The sequence below is a fragment of the Perissodus microlepis genome, chromosome 1, assembly GCF_051167445.1.
Source record: "Perissodus microlepis isolate ML-2025 ecotype Zambia chromosome 1, ASM5116744v1, whole genome shotgun sequence".
In the NCBI taxonomy this organism is placed as follows: domain Eukaryota; kingdom Metazoa; phylum Chordata; class Actinopteri; order Cichliformes; family Cichlidae; genus Perissodus; species Perissodus microlepis.
In genome coordinates this window covers 19099795-19119954 of record NC_140461.1, presented here as the reverse complement: position 1 = coordinate 19119954, position 20160 = coordinate 19099795, and the positions used below count along the sequence as shown (strand labels likewise).

Below are 20160 nucleotides of genomic sequence, written 5' to 3'. Positions count from 1 at the left end.
GTCCCTCACATGTCATAACACCAGATATGATTCTGCTCAAATACAATAAGAGCAGCATTTTCAGCCTGGTTCTGTTTTGCCTATGTAAACGCCATAACAAAGTAGCTCAGGACTGTGGACCTTGAGGTAAATGTAAAGGTAGTTCCCATATAACATGCATGGAAACATACTCTTTTTTTTTCATAATTAATCTTTTGACGAAAAAGGTCAGAAACTATACATTGCAATCCTACATAATGATGGTGAGTACATGGAGAGGATTACGAAAGTCCTATCTAATTCTCACTTATTGTATATAAATAAATAAATACATAAAAAATAAAACAAAACACTGACAGGTAGAGACCTTCAGTGGTTTTAAATCTGAGCTAGGATGTCATTTGGTTTACTACAAGACAACTGACCAAGCAGAACATATTATTATTATTATTTTCTTGAGACGCACACGACACACACACACACACACATATATAAATACATACACACCCAAACACACACAGTGTTCAGACCTATAATATACAACCCCCCCTCTAGCACCCCAACACCATTTCCCCCCTTTTCTTCCCCACCCTCCGCTGGCCTGGCTACACTAGACATCTCTCCCTAATCAGCAGCCTTGTCTCCTCAGACTGGTTGCCATAGTAATATGCCAGCTGGTCGACATGGCAACCACTCTGAGGTCCACTATTAAATGAAGAAGAGTGGAGGGAGGGATACGGAGAATGGAGTTGGGATGAGAGAGAGACAGAGAGAGAGAGAAAGAGGAAGAAGAGGAGAGATGGCAAGAGACAGGGAGAGATTGTCCAAGATGGGAGAAGGGGTATTAGAGGTGGGGTAGTAGGGGGAGGGGGGCACAGAAAAACAAAAAAAAACATAGAAAAATGAGTACAAGGAGAGGGAGAAGGAAAAGGAGGGGCAGCAGGAAGAGATAGAGCTATTTGAGCTACCTATGCACTGCATGGCATTAAAAGCTTCTGATATGTGTCGCAACAATGCCATTAACTTAATGCATGACGTAATTTACTTAATGCCTTACACTTATAAATTTATACACATGAAAAATGCATGTGTGGCCTGTCTCCGCTGAGATAAAGGATCATAAACTAATATCACATTTTAAGAGCTGCTTACCATATTATTGTCAATCTACTTCAGATACACCTCAAAAATGACGTAAAGTAATATTTGCAATGTATAACAGCTTTATGGATCTGAGGCCCACAATAATGACTGGTGAAAAGTTTATGTTAGAAGAAGAGAAGGAGGTCACATTTATTGTCATTTTCTCTGGAACAAAGCCTGGTTGCAAGGTTTTTAACGTCTGCTTGATAATAAGTAAAGCATTTCCTTTAAAAATAATGTTTTTTGTATGTCGTATACTGTAAATGACTTACCTCACACTGGCTTTAAAAACATTTGGCATCTTATATGTGAAATGTGTCAGTCTCTAGTTTCTAGAGCCATACTGTCATTGTGCCATCAGTGGTGCACTCATTCTGAAGTGAAAAGTCACCAGGGCACACATATCTCACTCTGTCTCTAGTGCGATCTCTGACAATCACTCTTTCCTCACCCCTCCTCCTGTCTCCTGTAATGCTTTCTTTCTCTTCTCATTTTTTATTTGCACCTCACCTATATCTTGGTGTCTCCAGCTACCACTGCACATTTTTTCCCTTTCATCAGATTTTTTTTTATCCTTTTCCCCTTTGAATGGATATCTCTGTCTTGCCTTCTCTGAAAGTCTGATTCTTTAATGAATGAAATGCCATTCCATCAAGATGCCACCACAGCAGTGACACAAAATAGCATTTGTTGCCTTCTGTGTGAAATTCCTTTATGAATTGGAGCCCTCTCTTTTTCCCTTGAGCATCTTATGAAAGATAGCTAATTGCATGTCCACATTGTACCGTCAGTCCCTGCTTCCCTAGTGCACCATTCAGAGGCAATTAAAGTGAGCTTAAACAGAGTAAGAAAGTGCGTCATCCTCTTAATGCAATTAAGGAAGTGTGCACACAAACATACAGTAACAGACTGAAACACAAAAATAGGAACACATAGAACAGAGAAAAAAAGCAAGTGGAAAACATTAAATTATCAGGCAATGCAAGCTCTTAGTTTAGCTGTTTTATATATGCCATTCCATACTCTAGCTTTTGGTGCCATTATTTTATGTTAAGATTTTAAAATATAAACATAAAAGGCTGAAATCCCTTTTCTCACTACAGACTGTAACCTTGCATCTTAATGTAAATACAGCAAAATGTACATATACGTACATTTTCTGTGTGTAAAGCATACTTAGGAAGCAGAGTTCCCAATCTTTAGTTATTAGGCTTAGCCTGGAAAAACGAACATGCAAACCACTTTCGAGTATTTACCTTTGAATAGAGCACAGCAGGAAGAATAAAACTATTACAGGCATGTGCCATAGTTAGAAGTAGAAACACCATTCCCTAATAAGCCTGAAATTTTCTTTTCATGTGGGGAGAAATAGTTTGATGTAATAAACAACACACACCTTGAAGTAAAAATGAAAACAGACACACGCTGCCTCTGATTCACAAGGTAAAATGACAGGCCTTTGGACACACTGGGATATTTTCGGTGTAACAGTCACGCTCCAACACTTAACCCCAAGCCTCTGGCATATAGTATGTAATTGCAAGCACTGTATGATCATCTAAAATCAAGAAAGACTTCATTACAACACTGCAAACTTAAACCGTGCTCAGAAGTGAATAGCCTATGTTTGCACAGTCATTTTGCATGTGCAGCTGCCTTGTTTTTTGTGGGTAAATTCCACCTATTTCTTTTTATTTCAAAAGCAGAGACTTTTAATTTGAGTTAAGGCAGCAACTATTATTTTACAATCCCTACTGAGATGGGCTAGAGAACATATTGGGATGACTTTCCACTGCTTTCTAGATCTTATGCTTTGTGTGGTAGGCTAATATTCACAATACCTTCATTAATATTTTGTGGGATGGCAAAGCAAAGCCAAACCAAACCAGAACAGACTAAAAGCTTGCCAGTCAGTGGAGGTTTAACAATCTAATAGAGGAACAATTTAAAATAATAATAATAGTAATAAACAAAAACACTGAAACTGACAAATATGTAGTATTAGGATTTATGTGCTCAAAATGGAAAAGAATGCAATCGCATTTACATTGGTTATATAGCTGACAGGTAAACACATGGTACGCACACATTGTAACACTCAGCAACTGAAGTTTCTAGCCATGCTTATTGCCTTACAAGTCATAAGAACAACAAATTTGTCCCATTTCACCTAATCTGCCCGTCTGTCACCACTGGACATAGATTACACAGTACACAAAGGACAGCATAAGCTTTCACATCCAAATTCCAGTATTGACAAGAACATTGTACCTGATAGTCATCTTCATGTTGACAGTCCCTAATCATTTTTTCATTCTTTATTTTAATTTTGCCTTTTGTTACTAAAAGCATTATCCATTATTATCCAGATGTACATTAATGACCAAAAATACCATCAGAGGTAATTCAGGATGAGAAGCACAATAAGGAAATTTGCAGAACTGCAGAATTACATTTTTCAAACATGGTTAAGGAAAATTAGGTTATTTTAGGGAACGCTGGGATACTTTTGCTAGTACACTGCAAACACTTGAAAGACTTTTTACTTGTACAGTATAGTGCTTCAATTTTGATAGACTAGTATTGTCTTAAATAAAACACACCAAGAAGTTACTGGAAATAACAATCAGCATTTGACAGTAATTTTTAAATGCTGTATTTTATGACTACTTTAAGCTTGTTCAGGCTCCAGCCTTACATTTGATGTAGTCTTTTGAAGAGAAGAGGACAATCAGAATCATCAAATAAAGTAAGAAACCTAAAGTGCCCGAGAGCTGTTGCTGCTGCTGGCTAGCTTTGGCACTGCCATCAGTTCTGACAACCTCTCATGGGTGTGTCCCTCTTGCTGAAAATTAGAGATCACTCCCTTTCAGCTACAATGCCAAGATGGAGACCACTGAGGGTGAAATGTGAGTAAGTTTGTTTATGACACTGCATCCATAAACTGTAAAGGTACAGTACACAGACACAGATATCATCTAATTAGCGATACAAACAGGCTACCTCAGTACTTGAAATAATCTTGGATTATCTGAGCCGCACAACAAGCCATAATGATAGTTAGAAAATTCCATTAAAAGGCTTTATCTGGGGAAGTATGTGTTTTGAGATACAGCAATAATCTGGTTCAGTACGGAAAAAGTCGACAGTAAACTGAGGCACTACAAATGCATTTGCATGACATTTTTTTCTAATTCAAGGCAAAGTGCTTTTGCTGTCTGATATTCAGTCTGATGGGACTGATATTCTGGTGGGAGAGTCATCCAGCTTGTACGCCCACAATCAGGGCAAGCAAGACAAGCAGTGCTTGTTCAGTGAAATATAAAAATAGAATGAAAACATACCAAAATAAATCTGAAACAGTGTTCTCTCATGCCTGTTTACATCCATCTTTTACATTACTCCCATCTTGCGGTTGCAGCTGACTATTGTCTCTGGAAACAGAATTAACACTTTTTTAATCCTTCTGTATTATATTAACATATAAAATAACTACGCTACACACTGCTCAAGCCTTGTAAGTCAACGGTGATTGTTTAAATGTCTTCAACAGTAATAGTAATCTATTTAAAACTGATGGGCAACAGTTTTCTGTAGAACAATTATTTTAACTTTTGATACTTTATTTATAATTTGCCAATAATACAGTTTTATGTGGTTAGGGGTTTATAGTATTTTATTGGTACTTTTGATAAAGGAATCATTCTTAAAAAACAACTCCTTTGCTACAGAAATAACTTGAGAAGTAATAAAATTTCACAATTCTTCAACCACAAGTGCTCACCATCCACCCCAAGCACCTCTTGCCTTATTGCATGAAAGGAAAAAAATCATAAAAGCAGGCATTCATTTGTTTAAATAAATAAATAAAATATTTTAAAAATGTTTTACCTTTAAAAATACTCCAGGTAGTTATTATGGTCCATGTGGTCCAGATAAAATAAAGAACCACATGAAAATGCAGTTCACATATATTTAGTGATCTTTCGATAATTTGCTTTATTTTTATCTTTGTGCAACACTATTTCATTAGCTTTGTAACATAACAAATGTTTCCAGATGGCACATTCACTTATAATAAACTGCTAATATGCAGGGTGAATGCACCATTTCTACTTATTTGCCTTTAAGAGATCAAAGTATAACACTGTTTTGTAACTTTATAATTCTCAGAAATACCTTGAAGAATAAACATCGTAAAACAAATGAACAGCAGTATTGCTTTTTAAATGAGAAGACGTGCACATTCAAGGCCACGTACTATAGAAAAAAGTATGCTAGTTTTGTTTGGACAAGAGATATTTGTTTGTACTGTGAGAGAGCAAGCCTAAGGTTTGGACTCTGTGTCTTGAAGGGGAGTGGCTCCCTGTAGCAGAGATATCATGCTGTTTTTTGTCAGTGGAGTGCATGAAGAGACCCACAGGAAGAACTGTAAACCTGAGGGTGTTTATGGCTGTCTTAAATTAGTAACCAGCAGCTTGCCCAAGCATACACTTCTCCTAATGTAATTACAAAACTGATCAGTACTTTAGACCCTTTGAGTTTTTACCAGTCCCAGATGTAGTGTTTCTTTACCTCCCAAAACCCCAAGACCTCTAACTTCTTGTTTGTAGTACTGGCCTAGATTTACCTAACATTTGCACTAAAATATTGTATCAAATACCCACGTGCATACAAGTGACCCAACAGGAGAGTAACTTTGTGTTTGATAGTCTACAGCTGTGTCTACAGCAAAGAAAAAAAAAGAAATAAAACATATCTGTCAGTTTTTAGATAAACTGCATAAACTCTACACTTGAAACATGTTCTTAGAGATTAATTAATGCTTTGAGATATTTCTACATTCCTTCATTCAGTGTAATCGTAATTTAGAAAGAAAAATATTTTAAATGCCATATTTTACACTAAAAAATAGAGACTTTTAATGTTTATTCCAGTTGACAAAGAACATTTTAGTCCATTAATTTTTAAATGAAAAAGACAAACAAAAACAAACTTGAATGATAAATATTCTATATGGTACAGCTAACAACACAGCAACAATATTTATCCAAGCCCTTGTGAAAATGTGTGTGAAACTCTATTTTTAAAATATGGTGGACGGAGAAGGTGAATTCCAAAAATATTCCACACTCCCGATGACAAATGGACAGTAACAGAACAGATATACATGCAGACTATTCATAGTCGCCTCACAATGAACCACTTGACTGCGGTGGGGGCTTTGGCACCTCTGTTATTCATCTGGCACAGTCACCATCACAACCTATTCTGACACCAAATGTAAAGTCCAACTGCCCTCCAAATCCCTCCCAATTATAAAAGGTCCTTGAGTTGCTGTTTTGCCCCCTCTCCAGCTCCTGTCTGATTACTGAGTGTGGGGTGAGCTGCGCAGGCAATCAGCCGCAAAGCGCAGAGGACCAAAAGGACTGGGGGAAAAAAAAAAATCCAAAACACTGCAAAAAATAAACTAAAGGGAGACTACTGGACCGCAATTACAGGCCATCCAGTCAGGCCTCTGCTCCAGCACTCAAGAGCTGCCGTGATTTCCGACAGAAAAGGTTATTAGTTTTTATTGGAGGAAATAGATGCTGGGTGGCTTTAAATGGCACAGTAATGCGGTGGGGTGGGGGCATGGGGCGGGGTCTGGAGGGAGGCCTCATGACCCAGGTCTCCCAAGAGTCCCATTGCCCTGCCAGAGAGACACACAGAAGCCATCACACACCCGATCCCCTACCCTCAACCTTTATGCCCTACAGCTCCTGCGTTAACTCCAAAGCACTGGCCTGATCTTCAGCCGTGACCTCAACCTGCACAACTCACTTCTTATTTTTCTCTTTGAAAACACAAGCATCATTCCTGATTTGTCTAAACCATCACGTCTTTCTCTGTCCAAACCTCACAGGCGAAAGGAATTTTTTTTAAATTATCATTGTTTTTAACATTTTATCACACAAAAATATTAACCACAGAACAAACCAATAAAAGCAAAATTAATTCATTTCAAATAAATGTAAAGGGACCAAATCTTTTCAGGCTGTCATTGTCTCTATGATAGCGGTGGCAGATGTGAAAACATTATCACTAAGCATGGCGGCTGTGTGTTTGGTTGGCCAGCTGTAATGATTGACTGCAGACTTTTTGTCACGAGCACGTGTGTCTGCGACTCGAGAAGGAGACGTATGCAAGCGTATTTGCCTTTGTGCTAGGCTGACAGTGTGTGTACTCTGCTGTGTGTGCCGTTATTTTAGAATGTGTAAGCTATGATGTGCCTGAACCAGATGAAGTGTACTCTGCAGGAGCTGGTGTTTCAGTGTCCAGTATATAAATCATGCTTTTATCAGCCAAAGGAAAAAAAATACTGAAATGTTTTAATGCTTTTACTATTACTCCGTGGATATGATCCAAAAGCTCAGTCTTTAGGTGTGTGAAATGTAGTGACTTTGATTGTAAGTGTGTGTGTGTCAAAATATGCCACTGTATGTCAAAGTAGATAATACGCTAATGCAATCTTTTGTGTGAGCATGTGCGTGCATGTGTGTTTGTCTTCATTGTGCTTGCTGTCCATACACCCTTACCCTAATCTGTATTCAGGGCAGGTAGGCTCCAGCATGGACCCACAGCTCAGTAACTAATGGAGGGGCTGATGGGAGCCTGATGACGACCACAGGGCCATTTGTGTACACACAGACACACACATACACACACAGTGCACATATACAAACACAAACACTGGCAATTTCCAGGCGGAGCTGTAACCATCATGTAGCTAGTAGCCTAGCAAGTTAATTACACTAACCATTTAAAATTGGTGTTTTTTTGTTTTGTTTTTTTATTTGGTGAGCAACCGGTACAATCTGATACATTTTTTATCATCTTTCTGAGCAACAATTATAGCATCATCCTTTTTCTTGCGTTGATTTTGCTGCTGCTGTTTGTTCCTGCTACTTTTTTCAGATTTCGGTCTTTAATTGCTTCCACTACAAACTTTTCTAGCGAACCACTGCCCCTCTAAGTTGATTGCCAGGAAGTGCAGGGAATTAGAAAATTAATGTCACACAGGGGTCACTGCATTAGAGTGGCATGCACATAAACTCTCAAAATGCGCTTGCTCTTTTCATATTGCTGGAAAACCTGCGACTAAAGCTTTACATAGGCGCTTGTAATGACTATATGTCTCACTACCACTGCAAGTGCACAACCCCGTTAGGCAAAGATTAAAACAGAAACCAAAAGCTTACCCGCTTACCCGAGACAACAAAAAAATATTGTTGTGTGTTGACCCTATATATACACACATACACAATGATCTCTTCTGGTTGACTCTCATTTTTTTCTTGTCTTTTCCTGTTTTCTCCTCCTCCTCCTCCTCTGCTGAGCTTGGGCCAAAGAGCTGACAGGCAGTGACCTAGGAGCCTTTAAGGCTCCAAGGGAGAAAGGTAATGGGCCCAACCCAGAACGCACTCTCACTCTCTACACACATGGGGCTGCCGGCTGCTTTGATCCAGTAGCCCCTGCTTGGGTCTCCTGACGCCTGGTGAGGAAATTCATAGGAACAACTGGAAGAGGCCAGTGTTTATTCAGCTCCTTTAATGAGCAGGGAGACGGATTATCGGGGGCCTAAATCTCCCCAAAAAAATACAGGGAAAGAAAACTGCTGCTCCTTCCAGATGTTGCTCTAAAACCAGTCACTCTGAAAGAATCCGAGAGAGAGAGAGACAGAGAGAGAGAGAGAGGGATGGTTTGATTATGCAAGATGGTGGGACTTGTGGTCAGCAGGAGAATTTCCTTTTGTTTTCTCTGTTCTTGTGTCTGTGCAGATGTGGGAGCTGGCCAATCCTTTCTGGGTGAACCCAGAAGACAGCAACCGCCCAGGCACAGTGGGGAAATCCAGGGGCTCTGAGGGGGAGTTTGCAGGCATGTGTTATTTTGTTGAAAGGGGGGGGGTTATTTGATGGTGTAGGTAACCAAAGCTCTCAGGCATAAAGCTTTACTTTAAACAGTTTGTGCTGTCTCAAAGGGAAAAAAAAGAAACTATTTCCTGAGCTTGTCATATGACCCCCAAATGTGTTATTTTTTCTGTTTTTACACATAGCCTCTTTGTTATCCTAATTAAGGTAGTAAAGCAAGTGACGTAGGATCCGACGTGCTGTGCGAAGCCTGTCTGTCCTGGGAACTGAAAGAGAAGACTGATCCACACATGACCCAGCACATGTCTACAGTCTGTAGAAAAAAAAAGGAGCGCCTCTCTGCCTACAGGAAGACTTAGACTGTCTGTCAGGCTCTTGACCCTCTTGCCTGAAGACTCGCCAGATCAATACACCTCTCTATTGTCAAATCATTTAGGAGAGGATTACGGGTCAGCCACTGGTCACAGATCCTCACACACACAGGACAAAGGTCAGTCCGTGCTGCTCATTTACATGTTATTCACACACATCGGCTCTTGCTAACCTGTGGTACAGACTTATAGTGGAGTTCGATCTGGCTCCAGTCATTTCCTCAACCTTTTTCATGATGTCACACTTGCAAATTAGCCCCTTCCCTGTTCTATACAATCAGACCATCCTTCAGACCAATGATGTGCTACAGTAAACCTTCTAGGTTCAAGTTCAGGGCAGTGATAGAACTCAGAGTTCAAGAGAGGTGTACTGTGTGTGTGTGTTTGTGTGTGTGCGCTATTAATAGGTCAAGTTTATTAAAGAACTGCATGCAAACTTGAAGATGCTGATCAAATAACTCTGTAATGGTTGTTCATTCACGTGTATAACGAACCAATCTATATGATGCATGTGCAACAAAACAAATGATCATGTTAATACAGTAAGTCTTTTTCCCAGCTATAAAATTACACTTGAGCACATTATTGAATTACACTAAGTACAATTTTACTGGTGTTGAATTAGAAGCAACTGTTTAAATCACCACTTACATTACAACCCTATAATATAATCTCATAGCAACAAGTTGTTTTAATATAATTATCAGCTTGCCTTAACATCAGTCCAGTTCTGAAATGAGTTATTTAAAGTTATAAATATGTATCAAGGATTTGTGAGGACAATGGCTTTTTTTAGACTTAGATAGCTGCACATCATATTGGCTATACATTACCTGTGTTTTCTGTTACATTCATTGCTTCTTTGTCTCTTTTCAAAACTTGGAAAAATATAGACAGATACACTCACCGATCACTTCATTAGTAATACTGTAATAGTACCCGTTTTCCTTCAGAGCTCTCTTTGATTCAACAAGGTAATGGAAACATGCCTCAGAGATTTCGGTCCATATTGACATGACAGCATCACACAGTTGCTGCACATTTGTCATCTGCACATCAGTGATGTGATTCTCCTTTCCACTGCAACCCAAAGGTGTTCTAATGGAGCAAGTATTGTCATCTCATTGACATGTTCAAGAAACCCGAGAGATGATTTGAGTTTTCCTGCTAGAAGCAGCCATCAGAAGATGGGTAGACGGTGGTCATAAAGGGATGGACACTCAGGTAGACAGTGGTGTTTAAACGATGCCCAAATTGTGCCAAGAAAATATCACAGCATTACACAACTACCACCAGCCACAACCGCTTATACAAGAAATTATGGATCCAAGCTTTCATGCCGTTTGTACCAAATTATGACCCTATCATCTGACTACAACAGAAATCGAGACTCGTCAGACTGATTTTGGTGAGGGCGTGTGAAATGTAGCCTCACTTTTCTGTTCTTAGTTCTTTTCTTTCTACTGCAGTAGCTCATGGTGTAAGGTTTGACGTGTTGTGTGTTCAGAGATGCATCTTCTGCCTACCTCGGTTGTAACGAGTTGATATTTGGGCTACTATTGCTTACCTATCCCCTCAAAGCAGTCTGGCTATTCGCCCCAAACCTCTGGCATCAACCTCTTGCATTTTTTCCCAGAGAACTGCCACTCACTGCATATTTTCTCTTTTTCAGACCATTTCCTCTAAACCCTACATATGGTTTTGTGGGAAAATCCCAGTGTATCAACAGTTTCTAACATAGAGTCAACAGTCAACAGTTTCTCAGATCAATCCGACTAGCACCAACAAGTGTGCCATGTCTAAAGTAACTTGGATCATCTTTATTTCCTTTCTGACACTTGGTTAAACGTCTGCCAGTCATCTTGACCATGTATGCATCCATGTATACATACATACGTTTCTCCCATTTGACTGACTGATAAGATATTTGCATCAACAACCAAATGAACTGGTGTACCTAATGAAGAAGCTGGTGAATGTATATAGTTTACCTGTTGGTAATTTTATGCAAAACTTTAGTCAAACTGTAGATTTCTTGACTTTTGGAGTGAAAAAAAGGACATGGAAAGCCTGCAGTATTCAAACAATTTTATGAGCCAAGCTTGGAACCTTCCAATTCTAAAATTAGAAATTTTCAACACTCTTCCTTGCAGTTCAGTTCAACCTCTGACATATTTTTTAGACTGTCTGGCACACACAGCATGTTCAAGATCTATCCACAGATTTTTAATGATACTCATGTCATGGTACTGTCAGGGCCAGTCCAAAAGGCTCTGCTTAGAATTTTTAAGTAGTTCATGGTGAATTTTGAGGTACACTTTAGATCACTGAGTTAGTTTCAGTTTCTTGACTAACTGCATGATATTTTTATCCAAAAGCTCCATGTTTTTGTATTATCTTAGTATTAAGCTTAGTATTTCCTTTCTTCAAACACACCTTTGGTAATTGTCATTAAAAAGCTAAGTTTTAAGGCCTTTTGTCCAGCACTTATTTCTAAAATGACTCTGGCTAATTCACATGATGCTTTTCATATTTCAAATTATACCTTTTTTGAACAGGTTGCTGCTAAGATTTAGTAGACCCTATTTGTGTATCATTGCTTCATAGCGCAATTGCATATCACTACTCCCGAGTCAGGAGCTACACCTTTTAGCAGTTCCTCTGCAATCATACAAAGTTTTTGCTTTCCCTCTCTGCCCAGCAGGAACGCAGTTTTATCTGAAAGTTTTCTCGGTCTTAAAGATCTTCTTACTTCCACGGTTCCGGCAATTTCTTAATGACATTTCGGACAGTGGAAATTGCAAGGTGGAAGCGCTTTGATATCTTTTTATAGCCTTCCTCTGCTTTGTAGACATCAAATAGCTTCATTTTCAGATCCTCAGTCAGTTGCTTAGAGGAGCTCACAGTTGTTGACTGTTACCACAAGGTCTAAAGAGTCAGAGAATTGATCAAGCTCTGTACTGTCATCAGCTGACAATTCCTAAGGACAGCTCTTCACCTGCCCTACAAGTCCTAACGAGCCAAATAAGGCCTGACAAGTTTATGAAGTCTGAGTTTACAAGAGTCTGAACTTTCTAAATGTGCCACATATTTGTTCAGTTTTTCTTTTCTTTCTCTCCTTTTTTATCAGCTGTATGTCTTTTTATTGGATTGGTTGCAAAATGTGTAGTTTCATCAATCTTTTGCATACAATATTATTTATTATGAGCACAGTAGAGTTTACGCAAGTAACATCATTTACAATAACAAAAGAACCCATTACATGTTGGAATTAATTAAAGATGTAGCTATAAGGGTGTGTCAATAACACTGTCTGCATACCTTCTCTTATTGTTTAAACACATAAAGCTTTATCTGATACTTTTTTCACTCAAGTTTTAAAGGGGTTACTCTGAGATTTCATATAACAAAAATTCAAACTTTTCTCACAGAAAGTACTCCCTCTAAAGTCTCATACATGCTCTGAAACTACAATGAAAGAAAGACAATTTTAGAAGGAAACACTTACCAACTGTGAAGCAGAGAGAAGCTTCCTTCACAGTCCTGCAAAACAGAAGAGAGGTGCATCATTGTTCACAGTCTTCAGTTGTGTACCAATCAAACAGATATCTGTAAAGGATCAAACGTTAACCACACTGTTCACTGTTCTCATTAGTTTATTACAATTACTATCAATAAGCATTTGCCAGCATCCTTCTTAGTGGGCAATATTATCTGCCCAAGGCTGTACTAAGCTTGCAACTTATATGCGAGTGGAAAAAAACAGAATAATCTGGGAAATCACAGACAGCCATTATCATTACATTGTCATGTTGCACTCATTTTTGTCTGCAGGCTCTGTACTGTTTGTTAAGAAATTATATTACAACCTGAGGGATAAGAAAAGGACACTATGCAAACATGTGTTGCATAAAATACAGAAAAAGCCATCTAAAAGACTTTCTCTTTCTCAGAAAAGAGGAAGTCTCAGAGAAGAGAAAACAAAAAACTACTCTTCTTTTTATACACCCATTGCCTTCTTTTAACATCCAAACCGCAAACACACTCCAGCTCATTGTTCCTTGCTCATCCAAAATGTAGGTCTCCTATTCAGACCATTCGTAATTAGCAATTCTGAGCAGAGAAAATAATTTCATCTCTGCATGCTATAGTGTATACTGTACTCAATTGGACCCACAAAACACTGCGCAATCAAATGCAAACAGCTTCGAATAAAGCCTTTTCTCCACTGGTATCAGAGAAATTGCATCTTCATTATGCTTTTATATGTCTTTCCCTTTGTGTTTGTGTTGTGTAATTGTGAGAATGACACGCGCCCTTCGTCCCGAGCACTGTGCCAAAAGCAAACCCTACTAGTTGTGTCTGTGTGGCCATGAAATTCAAGCTTGAGGTTGAAAAGACAGTTTTCAAGCAGGGAAATCTCAACCTTGGAAGCGCAACCTTGAAAACAATTTTCTTTCTCCTTTCATTTATTATGAAATAATTACTGACAGCACAGCAGATTCCTCAGTGAACAGTACGCCATAGTTTAATTTTGGTGAACAAGCCAGAGCTTAGAAAGCATAATTGCTCTACACTCTCTGGCAGCAGAAAAGTTTTTGCCTTAAGATACCATGAATAAAAACAGATTAATTTATAAATAAACGTAATATTAAAAGTTACACACGACACGCTGAATTTACAACAGTCATAAACTAATCTAAACAATTCCCTGCGGTCGAGGAATTGAAAGTTTACTTGAAATGTTTAAATGTTATTAGACATTATCAACAGTGAACTAACACTTGCCCTCTTCTATGTATAGTACAGTGATGATGCCAATCAGCCTTTAACCCTTGCCCTTAGACAAGGTAAAGGCATCCATTCCCCTGACTCCAGGTCAGTAAGTAAGCATGTATTTTTGGATGCCGGCTGCTGATTGTGTATGTACTTTAATAAGCAGGCTGCAGGTCAGTCAGATTTATGGGCCCATGGTGGGGTGGAGGGACCAGACTCCCTTGGCCTCCAGCTTCCCTCTGCGCCATTACGCCAGAGTGAGATATAGTGGGATATTGATCCCAATGCCACTTCATTTCGCAATAACTATTACACGATATTCTCCCGGGCTGCACGTGTCTTCTGATTTATGCTGCCTTGCTATTTACATTAGCAGTAAGTGTTTTTCTATACCAACTGAGGAGGGTCTTACAGCCCCACAAATGGACATGTGAACATTCACATTCCATACCATACATGTTTTTGCTGCCTTTGATGCCTTTTTTCACGGTAGCGGGGGTGCTTAACACAGCACTGCCTGCTAGGTGAGACATAAACATATTGAAGAATACATCCCAGCCTTCATTACAGTTGCACGATTGACCTTGAGGCAATGTTATTTTCTGCACTATATCTTATTTAAAATACCTGCTTCATTATATCCACACTTTGGAACGCTATTATATTCAGGAACACAGTTTGAATTATTTCACACTATTCGTTCTCACGCGCTTGTCAGGGTAGCGTATAGTCAGCATAAAGAGAGCAATCACAATAGACATGATTGCTACGTCTACGTAGAGAAACAAAATCATTATTTGTGTTAAATTGTGTAGATATTTGCATTTAAATCTTATATTTGCGTCCAATTGATTAGTAGTACGCTACCCGACATGCTGCAAGGAGCTCGAAAAACCAAAACGTGCAAAAATTCAAATAGAAACGTTCCCATTTACAATGTGCTTCTGTGTGCTTTTTTTTCTAGTGGAGAAAAAAAACATGAAAAAAAAAAAAGAATTCTGTAAATTTATTTTGATTATGTCATATGAAAGAAATTGTCATCATGATCAGAACAATTAGGATAAGCAGCCTGTGCCCCCCAGAGTTCCCACCATTGGCAGCTGCGTACTCCAGAGCTGGATCTTTGCCAAAGTGGCTTTCCACGCAGCACCAGGCTGGTGCAGATGTTTGTTTACACACACAGGAACGCTGTGCTGGTGGCAGAAAAGCAGACACGAACGGGGAGGAACGATGGAAGACAGACCTTGTATAGCGCTGGCATTCCCACAGGCAGCCTCCGCAGGGGGGCCTTCGCCTCAGATGCCGTCAGTGCTACATGGACCACAACAAAAAAAAAACCCAAAAACAATAGGACTAATGACCCTTAATTGCTCTGGAGCTGTTTAAAATCAGATGAGCGTCACATAAGCTGGAGTATGTAAATCAAATCCCCCACCTCTCCCCACTCTGCCCCCTAAGCTCTCTCCCCTGGCACAATAAAGTCTTTTTCTCATAAGGGGGCGGGCAGCTTAGCAGGCTCGCTGCCAAGTGAGGGGAGCTGGCAAGCGTGGTAATGTGGAGACACTTGTTGCTATAACGCTCGCCTGTTACGCCAGCACATGGCAGAACTGGGGCGGCCGAGGGGCGTGTGAGAGGAGCAGATGGGCATACTATAGCCTCCACGTGCTTCCAGATTAAACACGGAAGCAGAAAGAAAGCGTGTTCTGCTCTCAGCTTTCAAAGCTGGCAGACACTGTGTGCATGTCCCATTCATTAATAGGGCCATTCATATGCAACACAAAGTTTGATTGTACACAAATGCCCCATTAGGGAGGAAAGGGGCAGTTGCCTGCGAGTGTTTGCATATGTGTTTGCATATCTTTGAAAGTGACAGCATTCACTTTGCGTATGCTTAAAAGGATTGTGTTAGGTTGAGTTGAGTTTGGAGATTGAACACTTAAATTGGGTTGGGATAAAAGAAAATTTAATGGAAGATTTTTTAAAGAGTTTTACAGAGATTACGCTGCTGTTTGTTAGCATGCTCACACTGTGCATTCTGAGCTTATTTGGCATACAGCACTTTTAAACCATGTAAATCTGATTAATTTTTGGAGAGTTTGGAGATGAAAACACATCTTCATCAAAGCAGACTGTAAATGACAGCGTTACTGGGTAAACTGAGTTCAGTCATTGTCGATACTGTCTTTGCTGACTGAGCTACCAACCACGCAGATGGCTGGTAGCTCATTGAGAAGAGAGCAATGTCCTCTTGTACCCCTGGTGTCCCACTGCTCCCACCAAACCCATTAACATCAAGCCATGATGCCTTTCTTATACCTGCGTGCTCGTCTGCTATGTGGAGTTTCTGGTGATTTAAACACAGCAACAAACCTGTCCAATTTTCAGAGTGACATTATTGATAGCCTGTCTCTTCAGATTGTAGGTAACTGCTAATGGTTGTTTTATGGTGCATGTGTCCAATATGATGTGCACATTCTTTCTCGTCCTCTCTCCCACTGTGTCTTTTCCTGTTTTATTTGAGTGCAATTATTACCTCAAGATCACTTTTATGCATTTATTTAAAGAAAAAAAAAAACCTTCTTCTTATCCAGTAACACTCACAAAAAAAAACCTTTCAGGAAAATGACCTGTGAAGTACAGCTGCAAAACCATCTTTTTTGTCCCTGAATATATTACTGATCGCAGATTTTTTTAAAAATATATATATTATGACTCATTTGTTTGTAATATTCAAGTTAACAGTGGCATAATATTTATTTCACTCTGCGACATAAAACTAAAGGATGATTCTTCTTGTCCCAGATTGAGCCGTGTAAAAAACTGAATAATAAAGTGCAAAAAGAATTAAATTCTACCGCAGCGAATTCGGGGCAATCTAACATCGATAAAATGTGTTTCTGTGTCCGTGGTGGTGTTTTGAAAGGCCAGCTCCCCAAACAGAGCACCACCTCCTCTTCACCGCTCCACTCTTTATCCACTCCAGTGTTTTCTCCCTGCGAACCTGTATCCCCTCTTGTCATGGATTAGCCTCCATACTTGCATGAACAAAGACTCAGTCAGCATGTGTTTATGTGTTGGTCCATGTGTTGTGTGAAGAGGAAATGTGTCTCCCACTTATGTCCAGATCTTAGAGGACCCCAATTTGTTAGGCATTAATCAGAACACCTGCTCAGAGAGCTGCCTGTGTCAGTGGCTCACTTTGTGTCCCAGTGGTTCCCTGACTGCCAGGCTTTTTGTTTCCCCACTTCAGCCATCAGTGTCATTTGAAATCAATTTAATGATTGTGCCTGAGACTGATTTGAGAATGCAAATGACGCACGGGGAAAAAACAGAAAGCAATATACAATGAAAGAAGATAAGAGTGGGGCAAAAAGGCCAAGGAAAGAGGACTGTGCATTATTCCGGCACTAAAAAGCACGAATTCATCAAGTATTGTTCCAGCACGTGGGTGTAAACAAAAGAAAGAACAACAACAAAAAAATGAGAGAGAGAGTGAGGAAAAAAAAAGCAGAATTTAGCTCTACACCACAACAATGTCACTATCCTGCTGAAGGACAAAGCATAAAGAACAACGTTTGAGAAAAGTAAAACACTATGACAGGGCGAGGAAGACTAGGTCAAAGAGAGGCCAGGAAAGAAAGGGAGTACAAGAAAGAGGTAGCAGAGGAAACAAATGAATAAATTCATGGAGCACAAAATGAAAAGAAAGATGGAGGGGAGTGGAGCAAAAAGAAGGGGCCTGAAGTCATCAGTGCAGATTTTTATTGTCCGGACACTGGAGGAGCACACAAAAGCACTGAGAAGATTCAATTAAGTATCATATGCAGTGACCTTATTGCCATGGTTACAGAACAGTGGAAAATATTAATCAAGCCTGCTACAAGCAAAAAGATGGTGGAAAGTAGAGATAGAAGGAAGACGGCAATGAGAGATGCAGGGTGGAAAAGACGCAGAGGGGACAACTGCACAGTCCCCATGCTGTATGTGCTTGTGTGTTTGCTTGGTTTCATGTATTTTAATGAGTACAGCCGCAAAGGTTCATGACTGTCCCAACCAGGCTTTGAATATCAATATGCATTATTGAGTGTGACATTTTTGGTTTAAAAAAAAAAGAAGTATTTATTTATTTATTTTTTCTTTAACAGTGCCACCATCAAACCTCAAAGGTTCACATTTGCACAAAAAGGAGTCACAAATGTGAAATGAACTCAATTCAGAACCCATTTCATACGGGGTTAAACTCACTTCACAGCTCACAAAGATTTGTTTTAGCTTCCTTTCTGTATCCCAGGTTGAATTTTATGTGGCCCAGTGTCTGCTGAAGCTTTTTTAGTGAGGAAATAAAACAATCCATCTACATATCTACAATCAATCACACAAGCCCGTATCCATTAATAACACAACTTGCAAATGTTTGCCACATGAAAATGAAATGTTTTCATCTGTCAGTGTGCTTCGTGTTAGTGTGTGTGTGTGTGTGTGCGTGTAAGGGTACACTTACACACGGTTCTAAATAAATCCTCTAAAAACCAGTGCTAGCATATTGTTACAGACTCAGACAGCAAAATTATGACGATCATTTTCAATCATATTCCATTATGATGTTCCTCTCAGTCACATTTCCCTGCACACTGCAGAAGGGGAAAGTTGAAGATTGTTCTGTTTGATGAAGCTGTAGAGTGTTTGCTCGCTGTCTGCAGGGACTGTCTTGAAAACAATCTATCTGAAACTCCCCCGCTGAGCAAAATGTTAAATAAACAAAGACGGGGATAAACAAAATCCCTCCATTTCAATGTCACTGAGAAGAAAGCCAACATTTTTATGCTGCGATTGTGAACAGGAGGTGGCAGCCATAACTAGATCATCATTTAAACTCTGGACACATGGTGAAATGATTATTTTGCTCAAAAATAGTTAATTATAAATATTGTAGCAACCGAGATATAATTGCTGCACTTGCGTCGGCCACGAGGCGGTATAGTAATTCTCCCAAATCATGGGTTCCCTATTATGGCCTTGCTTGTGGAAGAACTATTTTAGATCTCTCCTGATCCTGTTATTGATATTATTTTATTCTAAATATACTGTCCTACTTTGTACTAGTTCAGATTTTTGGAACTCTCAGGGGTAGAAATAGAAATGTTAAAAAAAGCTCCATAAAATTAAACGTGTTATCAGTCTATCTATCTATCTATCTAGACAGACAGAGAGGTATAGACAGATTATGGCAGCAACACAGCCATTCATAGATTATATGCTTTACTTTGATTAACTACACATTTATCTGCAGTTATATGCAGTTAACACAGAAAGCTGCAGTCTGAATCAGAGCAGAAGCTCCAATATCCAGATGCTAAGGATGGCTGAGCTTTCTCCATAATGGCTCCTTTCCCGCTTAACAAAATTAAGCAAGGCACTTGAGTTGAATATTTTAAGTCTCAATTAAAAATGTGACTTGCTTTTATTTGAAGTGTGCAAATTTATACTTCCCATGTTTCAATTAATTGTTAGAAATACTGCACTCACTCATCCATGTTGATTGCGCTATTATTTTTTTTTCCCGCTCTGGCATGGCGTATGTGGTTAATTAAGGACTTAAATGAATAATCACAAAATGTTCATTTGATTTTGTGTCTCTACTCACCAATAATCGAATAATCATTTCAGCCCTAAATTACAGCTGCATGTATAGCCAGACTGCTAGCACACGCACATGTTGTTTATCCTCTTCTAGGCGCTGCACTGAACTTCTTTGTACCGAATCAAGATCAACAAGTTACGCCACAACTTGCAAAGTGGTCGCAATCTCCCGAGGTATGTAATTGTTATGCCCATAATGAAACATTTAAAAAAAAAAATCAATTAAATTTTGCTTTCATTGACGCAATAATTTCTTTTTGAACTTTCAACACTTCGATAAAAGAATTGTATTTATAAAAGCTTGTGCAAGCTAACCATTTTATGCGTGATTTGCAGAGTGG

The 20160-nt window shown here is 39.2% G+C and overlaps 1 protein-coding gene across 5 annotated transcripts in view; it reads right to left on the bottom strand.

The window, feature by feature from the left end:
• The window catches only part of zfhx3b (zinc finger homeobox 3b), a 285848-nt gene that overhangs the window by 178046 nt on the left and 87642 nt on the right, over positions 1-20160 (bottom strand). For all 5 annotated transcript variants that reach the window (XM_084933805.1, XM_084933814.1, XM_084933796.1 and 2 more), the window contains exon 2: positions 12912-12946. The gene's annotated coding sequence lies outside the window, so the exon portion shown is untranslated. The remainder of the gene's footprint in view (positions 1-12911; positions 12947-20160) is intronic.